Source organism: Arachis duranensis, chromosome 1 (assembly GCF_000817695.3).
Source record: "Arachis duranensis cultivar V14167 chromosome 1, aradu.V14167.gnm2.J7QH, whole genome shotgun sequence".
Lineage (NCBI taxonomy): Eukaryota > Viridiplantae > Streptophyta > Magnoliopsida > Fabales > Fabaceae > Arachis > Arachis duranensis.
The window spans coordinates 26,618,144-26,632,039 of NC_029772.3; the positions used below are offsets into that span (position 1 = coordinate 26,618,144).

At 37.6% G+C, this 13,896-nt stretch overlaps 1 non-coding gene across 1 annotated transcript; it reads left to right on the forward strand.

The window, feature by feature from the left end:
• Positions 1 to 9,450: 9,450 nt before the first annotated feature.
• LOC127742535 (small nucleolar RNA R71) lies at positions 9,451 to 9,558 on the forward strand. The gene has a single exon (XR_008003876.1). It is a non-coding gene; the product is annotated as a small nucleolar RNA R71 (small nucleolar RNA).
• The last annotated feature ends 4,338 nt before the right edge of the window (positions 9,559 to 13,896 follow it).

A 13,896-nucleotide genomic window follows, 5' to 3' on the forward strand; every position in this document is an offset into this window, starting at 1 on the left:
GAGTTAAATGCTAGCTTTTATGCCAGTTTGGGCGTTTAACTCCAATTTTTGTGCCAGTTCCGGCGTTAAACGCCGGGAATTCTGAAGCTGATTTGCAACGCCGGTTTGGGCCATCAAATCTCGGGCAAAGTATGAACTATTATACATTGCTGGAAAGCCCAGGATGTCTACTTTCTAACGCAATTGAGAGCGCGCCAATTGGTAAAAACTAATAAAAACATACTAAAAACTAACTAAAATGTACTAAAAACATACTTAATATAGTGCCAAAAAGCGTATAAATTATCCGCTCATCAGGTATAAACAACAACAGTTGAGGGTTGATAAATACAAATGTCTATATGAAAGTCTTATAAACAGAAATGTTGTAAGATCCATAATTTTTGAAAAAATTTATTATAAATTAATTTTACATTCAATTATTTATTTATAGTTTTAGTTTCAAAAATTATTTTATTGAAGATAATTAAAGGCAGTTTTGATTAACTGAAATTGAAATAAATTAAGGTTTCTATTCAAACTTTATAATTATTGAGTATCTTTTTATTTACAACTTAGAGTTTTAGAATTTCAAAAATAATGAGAATTATATATGATTTAATTTAAATAATTGAAATTTTAGAATTTAATACTCTATTTTTTATAAACAAAGAAAACTAATTATATTATCTCTAATTTTAAATTAGAATACTTGATTAAAAATTAATTAGTAAATTCATAATTAAATAATATTTTTTAAAATAATTTTAAGGGATTAAATTAAATTTCAAATTAACAAAAAGAGAAGAGGGAGGAGCTGTGCCACCATCACCGAGCTTGGGCTCATCCTTCATGCCCCGTCGCATCACCGCGTAGCTGCGTCTAGCCCACCACCAGCCGCCGCCATCGTGTGTTGCCGTTGAAGGAGGAGGAGCACGAACCAGAGCCATGGAAGGGAGAAGCAGAGCGCGCACAGAGGAGGAGAAGTCGCCACTATCATCGCATCCTGCCACCGCCGCCACTGCTGAGGTCACTGTCGTCGCCATTAATACTGAATAGAGAGAGAGAGAGAGAGTTCACGAAGAGTGAGAGAGAGACTGGTGGGAGATTGATGCGTGTGAGAGGAGGCGAGCCATCACTGTCACTGTTGTGTGTGGAGTCATCGTTGTTGGAGGTGGGTGGCTGAGCCTCAGCCGCTGGAGAACCCCGCTACCGTTGCCAGAAAAAACTGACTATAAGGGTTTTAAGTTTGGCTTCTATTATTACGGATTTCGGGAAGATTATTGACGCTGCGTGATTGTTACAGTCACTGTTGCTGGAGTTCTGGTCACTGCTGTCGCTTGGGATGACTGCCGAGGCTGCCGCCAAATCGGTTTAGAAACCGCTGCTGTTTCGTTTTCTTATTATAGTAAGTATTTATGTTTCGAAAACTCCTGCGTTAGTATTTTGTTATGTTTGGTTTAAGACAATGAGGTTTAGTGGCGTAGGTTTGAGTTTTAACTATTGTATGTCGCTTTTAAGTTGTTGAGGTTGCTGCGAGAGTGGTGAGGGGCTAAGGTTATGGTTGTCGTCGATTTCAGGCTGAGAAAAATGAGTTCCGTTGACGCGTTTGGTCTATGGTTTCGACTTGTCGAGGTATGGCTTTTTTTAAAAAGCTATTTTATATTTTGGAATTGTTATAAATAGATATTGATGTGAAAATTATATTTTTTGTGATTGTATAAGTCTTATTTATTGTTTGGCTGTTTTGGATGAATATGATTGTTATTTGAATTAATTATTGACTGATTTTGCTAAACTGGTAGTTGCTGAATTAATTCCTTAAAGTTTTGAAAATGAGTTTGATTTGTAGAAAGTGATTTGATTTTGAATCGGTTTTATTGAGATATGAATTGTTGGAATTAGCTTGATTTTGAACTGATTCGGTATTGAACCCATTGGAAAGGGTTGTGGAATGGTTTGGTTGGGATCCGAAAAGGGTGACAAAGTCCAAGTTTTAGGAGAGGTGCTGTCAAAATTTCTATAAAATTTAAGAATTTTTTTGAAATGTTATTTAGAAAAATAAGAATTTAAGAATTATATTATTTTACTTAAAGTATTTAAGAAAATAAAGAATTATATTTTGAATTGAATTATTTAAAGGAAATTGGACTTTGATTAAATAATTGTGTTTGTGATGGTTTAGAAGGAGTCAGAGAATTGGTTTTTGAGAGTGAATCTGAAAGTGGTTTTGATTTAAATGGATTGGTTTCGTTACAAGTGAATTGTTTTTGAATTGGGTTTGAGACTTGTGACTTATATGATTCGATTTTATAATAAATTCTGTTTCCATTCATTCAAAACAAGAAGCTATGATTTTAAAAGATTTCAATAAATTTTTAAGGAATTGAGATAGGTTGTTCTCCCTTAAAGTCTTGAGACTCTGCTGTGAAATTTCATTACCAAATTCTGATTTAAAATGAATGATTTTCATGAATTTTGGAAGAGATTTACAATTGATATAATTTTGAAGTTGTTTGGAGTTTCAAAAAATGTTACCAAGGAAATGGGTTTTTGGTTTTAAAGGAAATTGATTTGAGAAATTGATTTGAGTATGTGGTTGTGAAATGCACAGTTCACCGTCGTATAGGCTGTGGCAGTTTCCTGCCTATGTTCAGATGTGAGGGCTGTGGCAGTCTCCCACTCACGTAACATGCATTAATTTAGAAAGTCGCTATGCACCTTTGGCAAGGAATGTGGCAGTCTCTCGATTGTCTGAGGTATCAAAAACTTGATGTGGTAATTTATAACCCACAGACTAACCGGCAAGTGTACCGGGTCGTACCAAGTAATACCTCAGGTGAGTGAGGATCGATCCCACGAGGATTGATGGATCAAGCAACAATGGTTGGTTAAACCACTTAGTTAGGCAAACAGAAAAGAGTGTTGGATGTTCAAAGAGCATTAAACAGTAAATTAAGAGTTTGAAGGTAGCAGGTGAATAAGTTGGGAATAAAATATGGGAGAAAATAGTTAAGGCTTCAGAGTTGTCTATTTTCCGGATTGAGTTTTCTTATTAACTATATTTTAATCATGCAAGATTTAATTCATGGCAAACTATATGTGACTAGACCCTAATTCCTTAGACCTTTCTAGTCTCCTCTAAAATTCATTAACTACCAATTCCTTGGTCAATTAAATCCAATTAGAGGGTGATGATCAAATTCCAGTTTGTATGCCACAAAAATTCTAATTATCCAAATATAAGAGGATTATATGTCACGAATCCCGTTAAATCCAAATAATTAAAATTTAGGAGAAATTGTTTTCAAGCTGGTGTTCAAGTAAAAAGCTTTTCCAAGTTATACAAGAACTCAATTAGAACATGGGTCATACTTCCGTTCCACCCAAATTCATAAAATAAAGAACGAAAATAATTATTGAAATATAAATCAAAACATGAATTAAAATAGAAAATAATAGTATCAATCAATACAATAGACAGAGCTCCTAACCTTAACAATGGAGGTTTAGTTGCTCATGACTCAGAGAAGAAAACTAGGATTCAGGTAAACTCTGAAGTACGGAATGTTAATTGGAATAGAATTCCCTAATGGAATCCCCTGGAATCCCCCTAAAGAAGAAAAGTTTCTCCTTTTTATAACTAATCCTAATTAATTTTAAAATCTAATATCTAAAAATAAAATAATATCTTTTCCTATTTTCAAATTCAAATTTGAATCAGAATCAATTAAATAATTCACGCCTTGTAACGTGGGGACCATTTGGCTTCACTGGATCTGCGCCTAAATTGGCAGAGGATTGCGCCTTACTTGAGTGCCAAAATGGGGCCCAGAAATTGCCCCCAGTGTTTTCTGCATTTTCTACACGTGGAGCATGTCACGCATACGCGTGACTAACGTGTACGCGTCGATGGTCTATTCTGCGTGTCACGCGTACGTGTCAAGTACGTGCACGCGTCACTGTGCAGTTTCACTTTTCATGCATACGCGTCAGGCACACACACGGGTCGCCATGAAAAGCTCCAAATCACGCGCACGCATCAGGTACGCATGTGCACAAAATTGTGATACACAATGGCACCAACAACTTGTACGCACAATTGTAATCTCAACTCTTTTTCACAACTTTGCACAACTAACCAGCAAGTGCACTGGGTCGTCCAAGTAATACCTTACATGAGTAAGAGTTGATCCCATGGAGATTGTCGGCTTGAAGCAAGCTATGGTCACCTTGTAAATCTCAGTCAGGCAGATTCAAATGGTTATGGAGTTTTAATAATTAAAAGATAAATAAACAGAAAATAAAGATAGAAATACTTATGTAAATCATTGTATGGTCACCGGCGTCAATGGCTACCTCCCATCCTCTCAGTGAAAAAGGTATTCTACGGTTTCCCGCATGGCTAATCAGCTGTTGGTTCTCCATCGTGTAGGAATAGGATTTACTATCCTTTTGCGTCTGTCACTACGCTCTACAGTCACCAGTTTGAAGCTCGTTACAGTCATCCCTTCCCAGATCCTACTAAGAATACCACAGACAAGGTTTAGACTTTCCGGATCTCAGGAATGGCTGCCAATAATTCTAGCTTATACCACGAAGACTCTGATCTCACAGAATGGAAGGCTCGGTTGTCAGGCGAGGCAACCATGCGTCGTGGACCAGGAATCTAAGAGATACACGCTCAATCTTATGTAGAACAGAAGTGGTTGTCAGGCACGCGTTCATAGGTGAAAATGATGATGAGTGTCACGGATCATCAAATTCATCAGGTTGAAGTGCGAGTGAATATCTTAGAACAAGAATAAGCATGAATTGAATAGAAGAACAATAGTACTTTGCATTAATACTCGAGGAACAGCAGAGCTCCACACCTTAATCTGTGGTGTGTAGAAACTCCACCGTTGAAAATACATAAGTGATAATGGTCCAGGCATGGCCGTGAGGCCAGCCCCCAAAATGTGATCAAGAGATCAAAAGATGATCAAAAGATGAAAATACAATAGTAAGAGGTCCTATTTATAATGAAACTAGCTATTAGGGTTTACAGAAATAGGTAAATGATGCAGAAATCCACTTCCGGGCTCACTTGGTGTGTGCTTGGGCTGAGCATTGAGCTTCACACGTGTAGAGGCTTCTCTTGGAGTTAAACGCCAGTTTTGGTGCCAGTTTGGGCGTTTAATTCCAGCTTTTATGCTAGTTTTGGCGTTTTGACTTCAGAATAGGGCAGAGAAGTGGCGTTTGAACGCCAGGTTTCGTCATCAAAACTCGAGCAAAGTATAGACTATTATATATTTCTGAAAAGCTCTGGATGTCTACTTTCCAACGGAATTGAGAGCGTGCTATTTGGAGTTCTGTAGCTCCAGAAAATTCACTTCGAGTGCAGGAAGGTCAGAATCCAACAGCATCTGCAGTCCATTGTCAGCCTCTGAATCAGATTTTTGCTCAGGTCCCTCAATTTCAGCCAGAAAAAATACCTGAAATCACAAAAAAACACACAAACTCATAGTAAAGTCCAGAAATGTGAAATTTGCATAAAAACTAATAAAAACATCCCAAAAAGTAGCTAGATCCTACTAAAAACTACCTAAAAATAATGCCAAAAGCGTATAAATTATCCGCTCATCACAACACCAAACTTAAATTGTTGCTTGTCCCCAAGCAACTGAAAACAAAATAGGATAAAAAGAAGAGAATATACAATGAATCCCACAGTATCAATGAAACTTAGTCCTAGTTAGATGAGCGGGACTTGTAGCTTTTTGCTTCTGAACAGTTTTGGCATCTCACTTTTTCCTTTGAAGTTCAGAATGATTGGCATCCATATGAACTCAGAATTTTAGATAGTGTTATTGATTCTCCTAGTTAAGTATGTTGATTCTTGAACACAGCTATTTTATGAGTCTTGGCCGTGACCCTAAGCACTTTATTTTCCAATATTACCACCGGATACATAAATGCCACAGACACGTAGTTGGATGAACCTTTTCAGATTGTGACTCAGCTTTGCTAAAGTCCCCAGTTAGAGGTGTCCAAAGTTCTTAAGCACACTCTTTTTGCTTTGGATCACGACTTTAACCACTCAGTCTCAAGTTTTTCACTTGGACCTGCATGCCACAAGCATATGGTTAGGGACAGCTTGATTTAGCCGCTTAGGCTTGGATTTTATTTCCTTAGGCCCTCCTATCCATTAATGCTCAAAGCCTTGGATCCTCTTTACCCTTGCCTTTTGGTTTTAAGGGCTATTGGCTTTTTCTGCTTGCTTTTTCTTTTTCTTTTCTCTTTCTTTTTTTTTCGCCATTTTTTCACTGCTTTTTCTTGCTTCAAGAACCAATTTCATGATTTTTCAGATTATCAATAACATTTCTCTTTGTTCATCATTCTTTCAAGAGCCAACATCTTTAACATTCATAAACAACAAGATAAAAAATATGCACTGTTCAAGCATTCATTCAGAGAACAAAAAGTATTGCCACCACATCAAAATAATTAAACTAGTTTCAAGATAAAATTTGAAATCCAAGTACTTCTTGTTCTTTTATATTTAAGCACATTTTTCATTTAAGAGAGGTGAAGGATTCATATAGCTTTAAGGCATAGACACTAGACACTAATGATCATGTAGTAAAGACACAAACATAGATAGAACATACAACATAAAACAGAAAAATAAATAGACAAGGAGATTAAGGAATGTGTCCACCTTAGTGAGGAGGGTATCTTCCTCTTGAAAATCCTATGGAGTGCTTGAGCTCCTCAATGTCTCTTCCTTGTCTTTGTTGCTCCATCCTTAGTTGCTCCCAACGATTGTGTGGAGGAAAATGTATCCCTTGAGGCATCTCAGTGAGTTCTTGATGAGGAACTTCCTCATGCTCTTGTTGAGTGCCATGAATGGGCTCTCTAGTTGTGCAGTCAAATGCTCTACTACTGAGATATGGACCATTGAGATGAATCTCTCCATCTCCCATGACTTAGAGGTGGAAGCTTTTGTCTTCTCTTTCCTCTTTCTAGAGGTTTCTCCGGCCTTTGGTGCCATAAATGGTTATGGAAAAACAAAAAGCAATGCTTTTACCACACCAAACTTAATACATTTGCTCGTCCTCGAGCAAAAGAAGAAGGAAAGATGTAGAAGAAGAAGAAAATAGAGGAGATGGAGGGTGTATAGGGTTCGGCCAAGGGTAGAAGAAGGTGGTTGTGATGTGTGAAAATGAAGGAGTGAAGGGGGGTATTTGGGGAAGAGATATGGAGGTGATTGGTGAAGGGTATTTGGGGAAGAGTGATGTAAAAAAGTGTGAAGAGGAGAGAGAGCGAGTTGAGGTTGGTAGGGATCCTGTGGGGTCCACAGATCCTGAAAGGCCAAGGAATTCTTCATCCCTGCTCCAATTGTGCGTTCACAATACCTTAAGTGCAATTCTGGCGTTTAAACGCCAGTCTGCTACCTTGTTCTGGCGTTTAAACGCCAGGTTTTCTCCCTGTTCTGGCGTCTAAATGCCAATTTGTTGTCCTGTTTTGGCATTTAAACGCCAGTCTGGTGCCCTATTCTGGCGTTTAAACGCCTTGAAAGGTGCCAGATTGGGCGTTTAAATGCCCATTTTGCTGCCCTTACTGGCGTTTAGTCCTTCCTCCAAGGTGTGCTGTTTTCCATGCTGCTTTTGAATTTTTTCTTTATTTTTGTAATTGTCTTTGTGACTTCACATGATCATCAACCTAAAAGAAAACAAAATAATATAGATAAAATTAAAATAAAATTGAGTTGCCTCCCAATAAGTGCTTCTTTAATGTCAATAACTTGACAGTGAGCTCTCATGGAGCCTCACAGATGATCAGAGTATGGTTGAGATATCTCAACACTAAACTTTGAGTTTGGCTGTGGTTTCCCAACACCAAACTTAGAGATTGAATGTGGGGGCTCTGTTTGACTCTGTATTGGGAGAAGCTCTTCATGCTTACTCTTCATGGTTACAGATGGAGAACCTTGAGTCTTTACTACAAGGCATTCTTCATTCACATGAAGAATTAACGCTCCTCTGTCAACATCAATCACAGCTCTTGCTGTGGCTAGGAAGGGTCTTCCAAGGATGATGGATTCATCCTCATCCCTCCTAGTGTCTAGAATTATGAAATCAGCAGGGAAGTAAAGGCCTTCAACCTTCACTAGCACGTCCTCTACTAGTCTATAAGCCTTTTTCATAGATTTATCTGCCATCTTCAATGAGAATTTAGCAGCCTGTACCTCATAGATTCCCAGTCTCTCCATTACAGAGAGGGGCATCATGTTTATCCCTGACCCCAGGTCACACAGAGCTTTTTAAAAGGTCATGGTGCCTATGGTACAAGGTATTAAGAATTTACCAGGATCCTGTTTCTTTTGAGGTAAAGTTTGCTGAACCAATGTATTCAGTTCATTGGTGAGCAATGGAGGTTCATCCTCCCAAGTCTCATTACCAAATAGCTTGGCATTCAGCTTCATGATTGCTCATAAATATTGGGCAACTTGCCCTTCAACAATGTCTTCATCCTCTTCAGAAGATGAATAGTCATCATAGCTCATGAATGGTAAAAAGAGGTCCAAGAGAATCTCTATGGTCTCTGTATGAGCCTCAGATTCTTTTGGTTCCTCATTAGGGTATTCCTTACTGACCATTGGATGTCCCCTGAGGTCTTCCTCATTGGGATTCACGTCCTCCTCCTCCTCTAAGGTTTCGGCCATGTTGATTATATCAATGGCCTTGCACTCTCCTTTGGGATTCTCTTCTGTATTGCTTGGGAGAGTGCTAGGAGGAGTTTCAGTAACCCTTTTACTCAGCTGGCCCACTTTTGCCTCCAAATTTCTAATAGAGGATCTTGTTTCAGTTATGAAACTATGAGTGGCCTTAGATAGATCAGAGACTATGTTTGCTAAGCTAGAAAGATTCTGCTCAGAATGCTCTGTCTGTTGCTGAGATGATGATGGAAAGGTTTGCTATTGCTAAACCTGTTTCTTCCACCATTGTTATTATTGAAGCCTTGCTTCTGTTAATCCTTCCATAAAAGATTTGGATGATTTTTCCATGAAGGATTGTAGGTGTTGCCAAAGGCTTCACCTATGTAATTCACCTCTGCCATTGCAGGGTTCTCAGGATCATAAGCTTCTTCTTCAGAAGATGCTTCTTTAGTACTGTTGGATGCATTTTGCAATCCATTCAGACTCTGAGAGATCATATTGACTTGTTGGGTCAATATTTTGTTCTGAGCCAATATGGCATTCAGAGCATCAATTTCAAGAACTCCTCTCTTTTGAGGCATCCCATTACTCACAGGATTCCTTTTAGAGGTATACATGAATTGGTTATTTGCAACCATTTCAATAAGTTCCTGAGCTTCTGCAGGCATTTTCTTTAGGTGAATGGATCCACCTGCAGAATGGTCCAGTGACATCTTGAAAAATTTAGACAGACCATCATAGAATATATCTAATGTGGTCCATTCTGAAAGCATGTCAGAAGGACACTTTTTCGTCAGCTGCTTGTATCTTTCCCAAGCTTCATAAAGGGACTCACCATCTTTTTGTCTGAAGGTCTGAACATCCATTCTAAGCTTGCTCAGCTTTTGAGGAGGAAAGAACTTGGCCAAGAAGGCCGTGACCAGCTTATCCCAAGAGTCCAGGCTATCTCTGGGTTGTGAGTCCAACCATGTTCTAGCTCTGTCTCTTACAGCAAAAAGGAAAAGCGTGAGCTTGTAGACTTCAGGATCAACTCCATTGGTCTTAACAGTATCACAGATCTGTAAGAACTCAGTTAAAAACTGATAAGGATCTTCTGATGGAAGTCCATGAAACTTGCAGTTCTGTTGCAGTAGAGAAACTAATTGAGGCTTTAGCTCAAAATTGTTTGCTCTTATGGCAGGGATTGAAATGCTTCTTCCATAAAAGTTAGAAGTTAGTGTAGTAAAATCACCAAGCATCTTCCTGGCATTATTGTTTGGTTCGGCCATAATTGTTTCTTTTGCTGCTTTCTTTTCGAAAATTTCAGTGAGGTCCTCTTCAGAGTTTTGTGCTTTAGCTGCTCTTAGCTTCCTCTTTAGAGTCCTTTCAGGTTCAGGATCAGCTTCAACAAGTATGCCTTTATCTTTGTTCCTGCTCATATGAAATAGAAGAAAACAAAGAAAATATGGAATCCTCTATGTCACAGTATAGAGATCCCTTGAGGTGTCAGAGGAAAATAAGAATAGAAGAATGAGGTAAGGCAGAATTCGAACACACAAAGAAGGAGTGAGTCCGAATTGACAATGGAGGAGGAATGTTAGTGTTAAAAAAATGAGAAAAAGGGAGGGAGATTTTTGAAAATCAAATTGAAAATTCCAAACAATTAGTTAAAAAAAAAGAATTTTGAAAAAAGGTTAATGTTTTTCGAAAATTAAAAGTGAAAAAGTAGTTAGGTAGTTTTTGAAAAAGATAAGAAATAAATTTGAAAGAGATAAGAAGTTAGAAAAAGATTTTTGAAATTAGAATTTTAAAAAGATATGATTTGAAAAAGATATGATTTTGAAGATATGATTGGAAAGATAAAAATTAAAAAGATTAGATTTTTAAAAAAGATATGATTGAAAAGATATGATTTTGAAAAAGATATGATTGAAAATATTTGATTTGAAAAAGATTTGATTTTTTTTTAAAAAAAATATGAAGATTTGAAAAAGATTTGATTTGAAAACAAAATTCCTCTCCTTGTATCATCCTAGCGTTAAACGCCTAGAAGCTGCATATTTTGGGCGTTTAACGCCCAATTGCTGCATGGTTTGGGCGTTTAAACGCTCAGCCAGGTATCCTGGCTGGTGTTTAAACGCCAATTTTCCTTCTTTACTGGGCGTTTTGAACGCCTAGCTTTTTCTCTGTAATTCCTCTACTTTATGTTCTTGGATCTTCATTTTGCTAAATTCTTTATTCAAGAAGATATGTTTTCAATTTTGAAAAACAACAAAATGAGTCAAAACATATAATTCTTGGATCAAAACAAAAGATATATGCAAGAACATTATGAACGTCAAGATGAACACCAAGAACAATCTTGAAGATCAAGATGAACATTAAGAACTTAGTTTTCTTAATGAAAGAAAACATGGAGGACACCAAACTTAGACCTTTCTCATGTTTGGGCCATATGAATGCAAGAATGCATATATAGAACATCAGGCAGTGCAAATCAATAAATCATGAAGATCAAACAATGCGATTCATCAAGAACGACTTGAAGATCATCAAGAACACAATGTATGTGTTTCGAAAATTGCAAGACAATTAAAATCATGCAATTGACACCAAACTTAATATTTGGCCTTAGATTCAAATAAGAACCATGAAATATTTTTGAGTTTTTATGGTTTTATGAATTTTTTGGGTTTTTCGAAAATCATTTTTGGAAAAACAAAAAAAAAGAAAAAATTTTTGAAAGGTTTTTAAGAACTTTTTGAGAACAAAATAAAGGAAAATTACCTAATCAGAGCAACAAGATGAACCGTCAGTTGTCCAAACTCGAACAATCCCCGGCAACGGTGCCAAAAACTTGGTGCATGAAATTGTGATACACAATGGCGCCAAACACTTGTACGCACAATTGTAATCTCAACTCTTTTTCACAACGTCGCACAACTAACCAGCAAGTGCACTGGGTCGTCCAAGTAATACCTTACGTGAGTAAGGGTCGATCCTACGGAGATTGTCGGCTTGAAGCAAGCTATGGTCACCTTGTAAATCTCAGTCAGGCGGATCAAATGGTTATGGAGTTTTAATAATTAAAAGATAAATAAACAGAAAATAAAGATAGAAATACTTATGTAAATCATTGGTGGGAATTTCAGATAAGCATATGGAGAGGCTTCGTCCCTCTTGAATCTCTACTTTTCTACTGCCTTCATCCAATCCTTCATACTCCTTTCCATGGCAAGTTGTATGTTGGGTTTCACCGGCGTCAATGGCTACCTCCCATCCTCTCAGTGAAAAAGGTCCTCTACGGTTTCCCGCATGGCTAATCAGCTGTTGGTTCTCAATCGTGTAGGAATGGGATTTACTATCCTTTTGCGTCTGTTACTACGCTCTACAGTTGCGATTTTGAAGCTCGTCACAGTCATCCCTTCCCAGATCCTACTCGGAATACCATAGACAAGGTTTAGACTTTCCAGATCTCAGGAATGGCCACCAATAATTCTAGCTTATACCACAAAGACTCTGGTCTCATGGAATGGAAGGCTCAGTTGTCAGGCGAGGCAACTATGCGTCGTGGACCAGGAATCCAAGAGATACACGCTCAATCTTATGTAGAACGGAAGTGGTTGTCAGACACGCGTTCATAGGTGAGAATGATGATGAGTGTCACGGATCATCACATTCATCAGGTTGAAGTATGAGTGAATATCTTAGAACAAGAATAAGCATGAATTTAATAGAAGAACAATAGTACTTTGCATTAATACTCGAGGAACAGCAGAGTTCCACACCTTAATCTGTGGTGTGTAGAAACTCCACCGTTGAAAATACATAAGTGATAATGGTCCAGGCATGGCCATGAAGCCAGCCCCCAAAATGTGATCAAGAGATCAAAAGATGATCAAAAGATGAAAATACAATAGTAAGAGGTCCTATTTATAATGAAACTAGCTACTAGGGTTTACAGAAATAGGTAAATGATGCAGAAATCCACTTCCGGGCCCACTTGGTGTGTGCTTGTGCTAAGCATTGAGCTTCACACGTGTAGAGGCTTCTCTTGGAGTTAAACGCCAGCTTTGGTGCCAGTTTGGACGTTTAACTCCAGCTTTTATGCCAGTTCTGGCGTTTTGACTTCAGAATAGGGCAGAGAAAGGGCGTTTGAATGCCAATTTGTATCATCAAAACTTGAGCAAAGTATGGACTATTATATATTGCTGGAAAGCTCTGGATGTCTAATTTCCAACGGCATCTGCAGTCCTTTGTCAGCCTCTGAATCAGATTTTTGCTCAGGTCCCTCAATTTCAGCCAGAAAATACCTGAAATCACAGAAAAACACACAAACTCATAGTAAAGTCTAGAAATGTCAATTTTGCATAAAAACTAATAAAAACATCCCAAAAAGTAGCTAGATCCTACTAAAAACTACCTAAAAATAATGCCAAAAAGCGTATAAATTATCCTCTCATCATACGCGCACGCATCGCTCCTCGCTGTCATCTCCTTCAATTATTATGCTTCAGAAACTCCATCAAATCCAGCTGAATGCTTCCTAAAATAAACAGAATTGCACAAGACTCAAAGTAGCATCCATAGTGGCTAAAAGACAATTAATTCTTGATTACACTTAACAATTTAAATGTAAATTCACTAGGAAAAGATAACAAAGATGCTCATGCATCACAACACCAAACTTGAATTGTTGCTTGTCCTCAAGCAACCAAAACTAACATAGTCTTAGGATGTGAATTTGCATGAGAATGAGAGTTCGATTAAGCTCATGTCTCTTTTTAAAATGGGATTTATTCATTGTAATTTTGAACAGTTTTGGCATCTCACTCTCCTTTGAATCATTGGAATGTCAGTGTCATTCAAAATTAGAATCCAAATCATATTATGAATTCTCTGATCTTTATACTCCAGTTTAATCCTTGAACACAGCATGATTTTCTTTAATTTATTTTTCTTTGGTGCTTTGTACTTTGAGCCTAGCTGTGACTTTAAATGTTTTGTCTCAAGGGTTACTTGACACAGAAACACCACAAGCACTTAACTAGGGAACTCTCTTTAAGTTCTGATTTTTCTTTCATTTACTCCCAGACAGTGGTGCTCAAAGCCTTTGGCATACTCTGTTAAATGCACTTGGTCTCGACTTTAAATATTCTGTCTCAATGATTACTTGACACAATCACACCACAAGCATATGACTAGGAAACAACTCTTTGAGCTTTTAATCATGT